This window comes from Elephas maximus, chromosome 5, assembly GCF_024166365.1.
Source record: "Elephas maximus indicus isolate mEleMax1 chromosome 5, mEleMax1 primary haplotype, whole genome shotgun sequence".
NCBI lineage: Eukaryota > Metazoa > Chordata > Mammalia > Proboscidea > Elephantidae > Elephas > Elephas maximus.
In genome coordinates, this window is record NC_064823.1 from 161740675 (window position 1) to 161752146 (window position 11472).

General features: G+C 52.6%; 1 protein-coding gene across 2 annotated transcripts in view; it reads left to right on the forward strand.

Moving 5' to 3' along the window:
- SH3BP2 (SH3 domain binding protein 2) overlaps positions 1–11472 on the forward strand; it is a 45998-nt gene that overhangs the window by 17455 nt on the left and 17071 nt on the right. The gene's annotated exons all lie outside the window — the stretch shown is intronic.

The window sequence follows — 11472 nt, forward strand, 5'->3', positions numbered from 1 at the left end:
AATCCAACTAGCACTCAGCCCCCAGAGTTCCCTGGGAATTCTCAGAGCTCAATTCTGAAAGGCATGTATGGCCCCCTCTTACAGTGAGCAGAGTGGGGCTCCGAGAGGGGAGGAAGCTTGCCCCAGCCACCCAACTGGCCAGGTGGAGTGGCGGGTATGTCCCAGGGCTGGCCTGCCCTTCTCCACTCTCTATGCCAGAGGCTCGGCCTGGCCAGGCTGGCTGTGGGGCAGACCGGGGCCCTGTGGAAAGGGCTGGTGCAAAGCAGCTTATTCTGAGAGCTTGAGATTTTCCCAGTGGGGCATGCCCAATCACCCCTCCCTGGGTCCAGCCTCCTGCTGAGCCAGGCAGGCCCTCTTTGGCACCATCGATGCCCTAGCTGATCCTCATGGTGGCAGGTGGGCACCAGGGCTGGGGAAAGGGAACCAGCCTAAGTCCCAGGCACCGGCCCAAGTTCCCACTCCACCCTTCCCTGGCTGTGGACCCAGTAGTTGCCGCTCCTCTCTGAACCTCAGTCTCCTCTTTCATCCAGTGGAGATGAGGTCAGGACCAGCCTCCCGGGCTGTGAGCACCGAGCTGAGAAGGTGCCAGGGTGGGGCAGGCTTGGTGGCCATGCTGCAGAGTTACCACTGGGCTGGTGCTCACTGCACACTTTACTGGCTGCAGGTGTCTGGAACCCAGAGTGAAAACTTTGCTCCCTTTTTTCAAGGCTGACCCTTGGCCGTGCCCAGCCCTGCTGGCTAGCTCCCACTCACCTGGTGAGTGCCCTGGCTCTGGCCATGGGGGGAGATCCCAAGCCTGGCAGACTGAGACACAAGCCCTGGGGAGTGGGGAGTAGGAGCTGCAACCTGGGGAGGCAGGGCAAAGGACACCAGGGCTGCTGGCGACCCCTAGCCCTGCCCTAGCCCCACATCTCGCTGCCTGGGTCCTGGTGTAGGGTGTTACCACAGTTATTGCCAGCACAGGGTAACGCTCTGGAGCTACTATTATTGGGGGGGAGGGGGGCTCGAAAGCCCCTGTTTTCTGGAATACTAATGTCAGTGTTCCACCACACGTCTGTTGGTTTGTCGTACTGTGGTGGCTTGAGTGTTGCTGTGATGCTGGAAGCTATGCCACTGGTATTCAGATACCAGCAGGGTCACCCGTGGTGGGCAGGTTTCAGCTGAGCTTCCAGACTAAGACAGAGTAGGAAGAAGGACCCGGCAGCCTACTTCTGAAAAGCATTAGCCAGTGAAAACCTTATGGATAGCAGCAGAACATTTTCTGATATAGTGCCAGAAGATAAGTCCCTCAGATTGGAAGGCACTCAAAATACGACTAGGGAAGAGCTGCCTCCTCAGAGTAGGGTCAACCTTAATGACGTGGATGGAGTCAAGCCTTCAGGACCTTCATCTGCTGATGTGGCACGACTCAGAATTAGAAGAAACAGCTGCAAACATCTATTAATAATAGGAATGTGGGGTATAGGAAGTATGAATCTAGGAAAATTGGAGGTGGTCAAAAATGAAATGGAGCACACAAACATTGATATCCTAGGCATTAGTGAGCTAAAATGGACTGGTACTGGCCATTTCAAATCAGACAATCATATGGTCTACTGTGCCGGGAATGACAAATTGAAGAGGAATGGTGCTGCGTTCATCGTCAAAAGAACATTTCAAGATCTGTCCTGAAGTACAACGCTGTCAGTGATAGGATAATATCCATACGCCTACAAGGAAGACCAGTTAATACGACTATTATTCAAATTTATGTGCCAACCATTAAGGCCAAAGATGTAGATATTAAAGATTTTTACCAACTTCTTCAGTCTGAAATTGATCAAACATGCAATCAAGATGCATCTATAATTACTGGTGATTGGAATGCAGAAGTTGGAAACAAAAAGAAGGATTGGTAGTTAGAAAATATGGCCTTGGTGATAGAAACAATGCCAGAGATAGTATGATAGAATTTTTCGACACCAATGACTTCTTCATTGCAAATACCTTTTCTCAACAACATGAATGGCAACTATACACGTTGACCTTGCCAGATGGAACACACAGGAAACAAATCAACTGCATCTGTGGAAAGAGAAAATGGAAAAGCTCAATATCATCAGTCAGAACAAGGACAGGGGCCGACTGTGGAACAGACCATAAGTTACTCATATGCAAGTTCAAGCTGATGCTGGAGAAAACTAGAACAAGTCCAAGAGAGCCAAAGTATGACCTTGAGTATATCCCAGTAGAATTTAGAGACCATCTCAAGAATGAGTTTGATGCATTGAACACTAATGACCGAAAACCAGGTGAGTTGTGGAATGACATCAAGGGCATTATACATGAAAAAAAAAAAAAGGTCATTTAAAAGACAAGAAAGAAAGAAAAGACCAAACTGGATGTCAGAAGAGACTCTGAAAGTTGCTCTTGAACATTGAGTAGCTAAAGCAAAATGAAGAAATGAGAAAGTAAAAGAGCTGAACAGAAGACTTCAGAGGACAGCTCAAGAAGACAAAGTATTATAATGACATGTGCAAAACCATAAGTGAGATAGAAAACCAAAAGGGAAGAACACGATGGACATTTCTCAAGCTGAAGGAACTGAAGAAAAAATTCAAGTCTCGAGTTGCACTATTGAAGGGTTCTACAGGGAAAATATTAAACGACACAGGAAGAGTCAAGAGAAGATGATAGGAATGCGCAGAGTCACTGTACCAAAAAGAATTGGTTGACATTCAACCATTTCAGGAGGTAGCGTATGATCAAGAACCAATGGTACCAAAGGAAGAAGTCTAAGCTGCACTGAAGTCATTGGCGAAAAACAAGGCTCCAAGAACTGACGAAATACCAATTGAGATGTTTCAACAAACTAATGCAGCACTAGAAGCACTCAGTTGTCTATGCCATGAAATTTGGAAGACAGCTACCTGGCCAACTGACTGGAAGAGATCCATATCTGTGCCCATTCCAAAGAAAGCAGATCCAACAGAATGTGGAAATTATTGAATAATATCATACACAAATAAAATTTTGCTGAAGATCATTCAAAAGCGATTACAACAGGACATCGACAGGGAACTGCCAGAAATTCAAACAGAATTCAGAAGCGGATGAGAGAGCAAGAACTATCGTTGCCAATGTCAGACAGATCCTGGCTGAGAGCAGAGAATGCCAGGAAGACGTTTACCTGTGTTTTACCGACTACGCAAAGGCATTCATCTCTGTGGATCATAACAAATTATGGATAACATTGCGAAGAATGGGAATTTCAGAATATTTAATTGTGCTCATGAGGAGCCTGTGTACATAGACCGAGAGGCAGTCATTCAAACAGAACAAGGGGATACTGCATGGTTTAAAGTCAGGAAAGGTGTGTGTCAGGGTTGTATCATTTCACTGTATTCAATCTATATGCTGAGCAAATATTCCGAGAAGCTTTACTATATGAAGAACAGGGCATGAGGATTGGAGGAAGAGTTATTAACAACCTTCCATATGCAGATGACACAACCTTGCTTTCTGAAAGTGAAAGAGTACTTGAGGCACTTACTGATGATGATCAAAGACCACCACCTTAGGTATGGATTGCATCTCAATATAAAGAAAACAAAAATCCTCACAACTGGACCAATAAGCAACAAATGGAGGAAATATTCAAGTTGTCAAGGATTTCATGTTGCTTGGATCCACAATCAACGCCCATGGAAGCAGCAGCCAAGAGATCAGATGACACTCTGCATTGGGCAAACCTGCTGCAAGGGATTTCTTTAAAGTGTTAAAAAGCAAAGGTGTCACTTTAAGGGCTAAGATGTTCCTGACCCAAGGCATGACATTTCCAATTACCTCATCTGCATGTGAAAGCTGGACAATGAATAAGGAAGACAGAAGAAGAATTGATGCCTTTGAATTATGGTGTCAGCGAAGAATATTGAATATACCATGGACTGCCAAAAGAAGGAACAAATCTGTCTTGGAAGAAGTACAGGCAGAATGCTCCTTAGAAGCAAGGAGCATTTGGACATGTTATCAGGAGGGACTAATTCCTGGAGAAGGACGTCATGCTTGGTAAAGTAGAGGGTCAGCGAAAAAGAGGAAGATCCTTAGACGAGATGGGTAGACACAGTGACTGCAACAATGGGCTCCTACATAGCAATGATTGTGAGGATGGCGCGGGACCCGGCAGTGTTTTGTTGTACATAGTCACTATGAGTCAGAATGGACTCGATGGCACCTAGCAACAACAACAACGTCAGTGTTATTCACTGCAGTGATACAATGTTGCCTCGGGAGATGGGAGGGCACATGGGGAAACTGAGGCCCAGAGATGATGCACCTGCCTAGGTCACATAGTAGCTCGAGTCTCCTGAACTCCATCGGGGTCCCCTGGCCAACCTGTTTTTCACCTGGGCCCAGACCCTTCCACAGCATCGAGGTGCTGGACCAGGTCTACCCTGGAACAGAGTCTGGGTGGAACGTGGCCCTCCCTGCCAACTTTTGCCTCTACTGTGTTTACATCCTTGGGTGCCTTCATGGGGCAGGGGCAGGGGGCAGGGCCTGACTCCTGAACTGACCTCTGGCCTCCACATCCACCCATCAGTCCGTCTGTCCATCCGGTGAGATGCGGGACATCCCCGGGAGAGCTGGCTGATTCCGTCCTCTCCTGGTGCCTGCACCGCCTACCTCCCTCCCCAAGCCTCGAGCCTCAGTGCTTGTGACTTTCCCCCCACCCCGGGAGCTGCTCCCTTCTAACCCCTCCCCTGCATGCAACTCCCTCATCCCACCCCCCTCTCAGCAACCTCTTCCTCCTCTGTTAGACCTGGCCCTCCCTCCTTCGGGAAGCCTCCCTGACCCTGTGCCCACTGATCTGGCACCTCACCTGGGCCCCCACAGCCCCACGATGCCCCAGCCCAGCCTGAAGTTGCCTCCTGGATTATCCTGGCTGTTCCATGGCCAGACCCTGGCCCAGGAATTCCTCACCTGCAATTTTATCTCAGTCCTCAGTGCCCACTTCATAGATGGCAAAACCGAGGCTCAGAGAGGCCAAGTCAGTAACTTGAGGTCACACAGCTGGCAAAGGACAGAGCTAGAATTGTTGCCCCTTCCCCACTCTGACCAGGCTGCAAAGGTGAAGGACAAGAGGTGCCTCGGCCCTCCCCTGGCCTTTCTGTGGTGGCCAGCTTTCTGTGGAAGGCGTGGTCTGCCCTCACTGCTTGTGGGCACAGAGCTGGCACAGGCTTAGGGAGGCCGAGGAGGCTGTGCCCACCCTAAGGAAGCCCTAGACACACACCCCAAGCTCCTCACACTCTGGAAGAGATGGGGTGGTCTGCGGCCCCCAACACGTCCCCCGTGGTGGCTTGGAGCCTCTCCAGCAGGACTGAGGTACAGACACAGCTGAGCCCAGGACTGCCTCCGGCCCACACCCCACACGGGACAGTTAGGGGACTGTACAATCAGTTGTGAGAGGTAGTGTCCAGGGCCTGTCAGTGCTGGAGCCATGGACATGGGGTGGGGGACACGTACCCATCTCCTAGGAAACCTGGTGGACAGGAAGATGAGGCCTTCCGGTTCTTGTGGTCCGTGGCCTTCTGTCACCCTCGAACTCTGCCACTGGGGAGGCCTCCGGCCCCAGAGAGCGCCCTTTTTCTTACGTCACCCCCCAACTTGACTATGCCCCCCGGGGAGAGTTAGGCCTTTGAGACTCATGCTCGGCATGGGGGTTAAGCGCTGAAAGGCTGGGTTGGAATCCCCACCCCGCCTGGGCCTGGGTCAGGGGAGGAACAGGGTCTGGTGGAAGTGGAGCAGGCCCGGGAGTGGGGACAAGGACAGGGACGGGGGTGACAGGAGAGGTCTTGGCCACACTAAGTCATAAACTGCTCTCTAGAAATGCAGGTGTTTGCAGAGCCCCAGAGAGCAGGGGTGAGGGGGGAGGCTGCATGAAGGCTCGCTGGGGCCTGCTAGCCTGCAGCAGACGCTGGCGTGGGGAGGAGAGGATGGGGGAAGGGAGGAGCAGCGATTGAGAAATACCAGCGCCCAGGCTCGGAGTCAAAGGGCAGGCGAGGTGGCCACTGTGAAACCAGAACGGCCTTCTGGGGCAGCAAGGGACGATAGAACTGGGTGGGCACCCAAAGGTAGGAAGGAGCATGTTGTGAGCGCCTGTGTGGGGTGTCCCACAGGCTCGTGCCAGGCAGGCACCCTGGTGCCAGGAGGCAGACCCATGCCCTGGGCCGTGAGGGGCCCCCTTGTTCTGCAGAGGTGCCATGGGGGCCAGCTTCCTCCCTGGGGACACAGCTGACCTCAAGCCTGGAGAGCTGAGTCTGTGACCACAGCGGGAATTAGTGCTGGGAGGAGGGGACTGATGTCCACCAGGCCGATCAGTGAGTTGGGTGCAGCTCTGGGCCTCAGGTGGGTGTCAGATCCCCAAAGGAGTGGGAGGGCAGGAAGTGGCGCCACCAGGGCCTGGCGACAGGCAGGAAGTCCCGGGAGGGAGGAAGCCCAGCGGCCTCAGACACCAAATGCAGCAGGTGGCTGTTAGCAGGAGGGAGCCTGCACGGTGGCCTGGGCATCGGGCTGGGCAGTGTGGGGACAAGTGGACCACCACCACTACCCACGGCCCCTGAGCCGCATGGCCTCCCTGGGCCGCAGGACGCCTGACTCAGCCTGTCCCCAGGCAGTAGGAGAGTGATGTGTTGGGTCAGTGCCATCAGGTCAGTGGGGTGGCCCCAGGGCTGGGGGCCTGGGAGGTGGCAGTGTGGGAGCCAGGGCACTCGTCAGGGCCCCAAGGACCCTGGACCCATGAGAGAGAGTGGCCCATCTGGCTTCAGGACTGGGTGGGGCACAGGGGGATCACAAGGAGGGCCTGTTGCGAGGACTCCCCCAGACCTGGCCTGAGAGCCTGTACCCGGGAGGGAGGTGAGGCCGGCCTGCAGGGGGGTGTTGGGGTGAGCCTCTCCCATCCCCTCCGCACCCCCGCTTGGGGTAGCCTTGGTGGTTAGATCCTGTGTGTGCCCTGGGGGTGGGGTGTACAGTGTGTTCTGGGGCACAGATCTGAGTGAAGTCCCTGCTGACCACCCAGGGGTGCTGTGCTCTGGGCCTGGCACAGGGCTGAGGACCTGGTGGCTTGCCTCAGGGACTTGTGGGCACAGAAGGCTCCATTCATGGGGCTCAGGTTGTGCCACCCACCCCCCGGGCCAGCATTGTGTTCCCTGGTGGGGCTGCTTGCCGGGCCTTTATAGGAGGCTTTTGGTTCTGATTTCCACTTTTAATTCTCTTCTGGAGAAGGATTCCGGGAAGAGGAAGGAAGAAAGGGAAACTGAAAGGGGAGAAACAAGAGTTGACGTGAGGCTGGGCGGGGTGGGGGGGCACCCAGGGACCTCATCCCAGCCCGAAGCTGTATGCTGGAGTCGGGCTCAGGGTGCTCCACCGTCTACTGGCTGTGTGACTTTGGGGAAGTTACTCAGTGTCTCTGAGCCTCGGTGTCTTCAGCGATGACGTGAAGATGATGCTGGTTCGGGTCATGATGATGACGTGGGGTGACCCCAGGAAACATGGGGCCTGGCTCACAGCGAGGGCCCAAGCTCTTGGTGCAAGTCCGGAGCCTCTCGTGGCCTCAGGATGCTCCTCTCTGAAACACGAGAAAGCACGGGCCTGTGGGGTTAGCGAGCCGTGAGGTAGAGCCCGCCTACATGTGGTAGTAGTGTGAGGACGTGTGAGTGAGCGTGCCTGAATATCAGTATACGCAGGTGTGTGCGTGGGCATGTGTGAGAATGCCCACATGCATCTGAGTGTGAGCGTGAGAGAGTGATGTGTGTTTCAGTGTGCATGTATGTGTATGTGTGAGTGTGCACAAAAGAGTGTCAGTATACAGATGTGTGTATGTGTGTGAGAGTAAGTACATGTACATGTGAGTGTGCACAAATGAGTGTCTGTATACACATGTGTGAGAGTAAGTACATGTACATGTGTGAGTGTGCACAAATGAGTGTCTGTATACACATGTGTGTCAGTATACACATGTGTGAGAGTATGTACATGTATGTGTATGTGTGAGTACACAAATGAGTGTCAGTATACACGTGTGTGTGTAAATACATGTATGTGTACAAGTGTGTATGTATGAGTGTGGTGAGTGTGTGCATGAGTGTGTGTATGACTACACATATGAGTGTGTGTGTGCAACAATGAGGGCACTGAGGGCACCTGGTCTCTGTGCTTAGGCTGGGCCCCCACCCCTTTCCCCTGTGGCTTTCACAGATGGGCCAGCCTGGTCACCACTGAAGGCAACTCCCTGGCACCAGCTCCCTCACCACAACCAGGGCCGCCTCTGCAGGCGTCAGAGGAGAGCCTGCAGGGGCCCAGCCCTCCAGGACCCCTACCCCATTCTCACACATGTGCGTACACACACACAGGCAAGCACACACAGGGACACAGTGTGTACACGTATAACTTCCCTCAGGCAAGCTCACATGCATACCCCCTCCGAGTCTCCATCCATGCCATTAAGTGGGTATGCGGAGCCACGGCTCATGTGTGGGGCTGTGAGGGGATGACCACCTGGCAGGTGGGAGCCATAGAGCTGCCCTTACTCAGCGGGGGCTGTCTCTTTGGGGACAGAGCAGTTTTTCTGCCTGTTCTGCCCTGCCTCCAGCAGCCCCAGACCTCAGACACCTCTACAAGGCTCAGGTTTGAGAAGGCGGGGGGTGGGCGCCACAGGAGAGACATGGAGCATGTGGGAGAGGTGGCCTGCTTCCCTGATTGTGTGAACACACGTCCACACAGTGCCAGCAAGCACCCACATTCACGTATGCATACGGGCCACACGCTTCTAGAAGGCTCAGAGCACAGCAGCCACCCAGAATTGTCTGCCCCAACGCTGCCCCAGGCAGCCGGCACTGACCTGCAGGCACAGGGCCCACGCCGCCCACTGGAGCATCAGTCTAGAGCCCCATGGTGGGAGCTTTCAGGGGCGCATCCCTCTTGGTCCCTGGCTGGCACATGGATGTGGGCCTGCCCTCTACTGAGTGAAGTGGCCTGAAGAGTCCACTCCCGAGAGTCCCCTGACACTCCCAGCAGCTTCTACAGAGGCAACTGAAGCTCCTCATGGAGCTGGCAGGAAGGTCCGTGGGGACCCCTTGGTAAATGAATGGAGCTAACCTTCCAGTCCCTGGGGCTGCGTGATGGGTGGACACTGAGGGACATGGCCAGTGAGCTGCTGCTTGGGGCCTCCCCGAAGCTTTCCCAGGCACGGGTGGGGCTGGAGTCTGCGAGCTGCAGTGAAATTCCCCGACAGCTGTGTGGTCACCATCATCACCATCATCCTTGGCCCATCACTTCTTCTTCTCACCCCCATCCTGGGCCTGGCACTGGGCTCCTGGTTGGCTCACCTGTTGGTGCAGGCCAGGGCCGGGTGGGGTGGAGGAGGTTGGGGCTCCCCCTTGATCCATCCACTGGAGTGGGGCTGGGGGTGTTAGTGTCTGTCTCTGAAGAAAGGACATTCTTAGGGCACACCTGGCCCTCCCCACACAAGTCAGTCACTGGCCACCTAAGGACCTCCTCCTTCCTGTAGTCAGACAACAGCCAGGTGGGAGCCAGCTGGCCTCCCTGGCTGCTGAGCTGAACCAGATGGTGGCTGTAACCTGCCCCCAGCTCTTCACCCTGAGCCTCACCCAGGTATGGAACCAGCAGGAGGCAGTAGGCTCCATCTGTCCTCACTGCAGCCCCCCCCACAAAATATGCATACACGTGTGCAGGCCAGGTCTCCTCACAGTAGGGTGGGGGGCTCTGTCTCAGCTGCCTGTACCTTCTAGGCAACCCACAACCCCCCCCAGCTGCCAGTGCCAACCCTCCACTCCTCCTTCAGGGCTCCTTGGGTGCCCTCTGTGCCAGGCCTGAGCTGGTGGGGATAAGGGACAGTTACCACCTAACGTGATCGGTGATCGGTGGAGGGAAGGCAGTGCTAGCCCCACAGAGGGACACGTGATCCCCCCCCAAGAGGTCAGGGAAGCTGCCTGTAGAGGGGATGCTCGAGTCAACTCTGCCTTTCGTTTTTGGGTTGTTTGTCACTAGCGTATAGACAAAGAATTCCATTTTGTATATTGATCTTGTGCCCCACAGCCGAACTTGTTTATTAATTCTACTAGTTTTTAGTGGGTTCCTTGGCATTCTGTATACTGTATATAAAATGATGTAATCTGTGAATAGTCTCACTTCTCCTTTCTAATCTGAATGCCTTGTATTTCCGTTTCATGCCTCATTGCACTGGCTAGAACCTCCAGTACAATGTTCAATAGAAATGGTGAGAGCAGATAGGTTTGTCTTATTCTAAGCTAAGGGGAGGCATTCAGACTTTCACCATTAAGTATGATGTTAGCTCTGGGTTTGTTTTTGTTGTTGTTGTTGTTAGGTGCCAGGGAGTCGGTCCTGTGCCATCCTCAGAATCATTGCTGTGTGTGTGTCCATCGTTGCAGCCACTGTGTCAGTCCGTCTCCTTGAGGGTCTTCCTCTCTTTTGCTGACCCTCTGTTTTACCAAGTATGATGTTCTTCTCCAGGAATTGGTCCCTCCTGATAACGTGTCCCAAGTACGTGAGATGAATCTCCCCATCCTTGTTACTAAAGAGCATTCTGCTTGTACTTCTTCCAAGACAGATTTCTTCATTCTTCTGGAAGTCTATTGTATATTCAGTATTTTTTGCCAACAGCATAATTCAAAGGCATCAGTTTTTTGGTCTTTCTTATTCATTGTCCAACTTTTGCATGTGTATAAGGCGATTAAAAAATACCACGGCTTGGGTCAGGCGCACTTTAGTCTTTAAAGTGACATCTTTGCTTTTCCACAGTGTGTCATTTGATTTCCTGATTTCTTAAGTGCTGCTTCCATGGGTGTTGATTGTGGATTCAAGTAAAATGAAATCCTTGACAACTTTAATCTTTTCTTGGTTTATCATGATGTTGCTCATTGGTCCGGTTGTGAGGATTTTTGTTTTCTTTATGTTGAGGTGTAATCCACACTGAAGGCTGTGGTCTTTGGTCTTCATCAGTAAGTGCTTCAAGTCCTCTTCACTTTCAGCAAGGAACCTTGTGTCATCTGCATAACAGACGTTGTTAATGAGTCTTCCTCCAATCCTGATGCCCTATTCTTCTTCATATAGTCCAGCTTCTCGGATTATTTGCTCAGCGTACAGACTGAACGAGTATAGTAAAAGGATACAACCATGACCTACGTCTTTCCTGATTTTAAAACATTTTATAGATATCCTTTATCAGATTAAGGAAACAAACAAAAACAGTTGCCACCAAGTCAATTCCGACTCATGGCAACCCCAGGTGTGTCCGAGTAGAACTGAGCTCCATAGTGTTTTCAAGGCCATGATCTTTCAGAAGCAGATTGCCAGGCCATTCTTCTGAGGCACCTCTGAGCGGGTTCAAACCACCAACATCTTGGTGAGTAGTCAGGTGCTTAGCCGTTTGTACCACCTAGGTTGAGGAAGTTACCT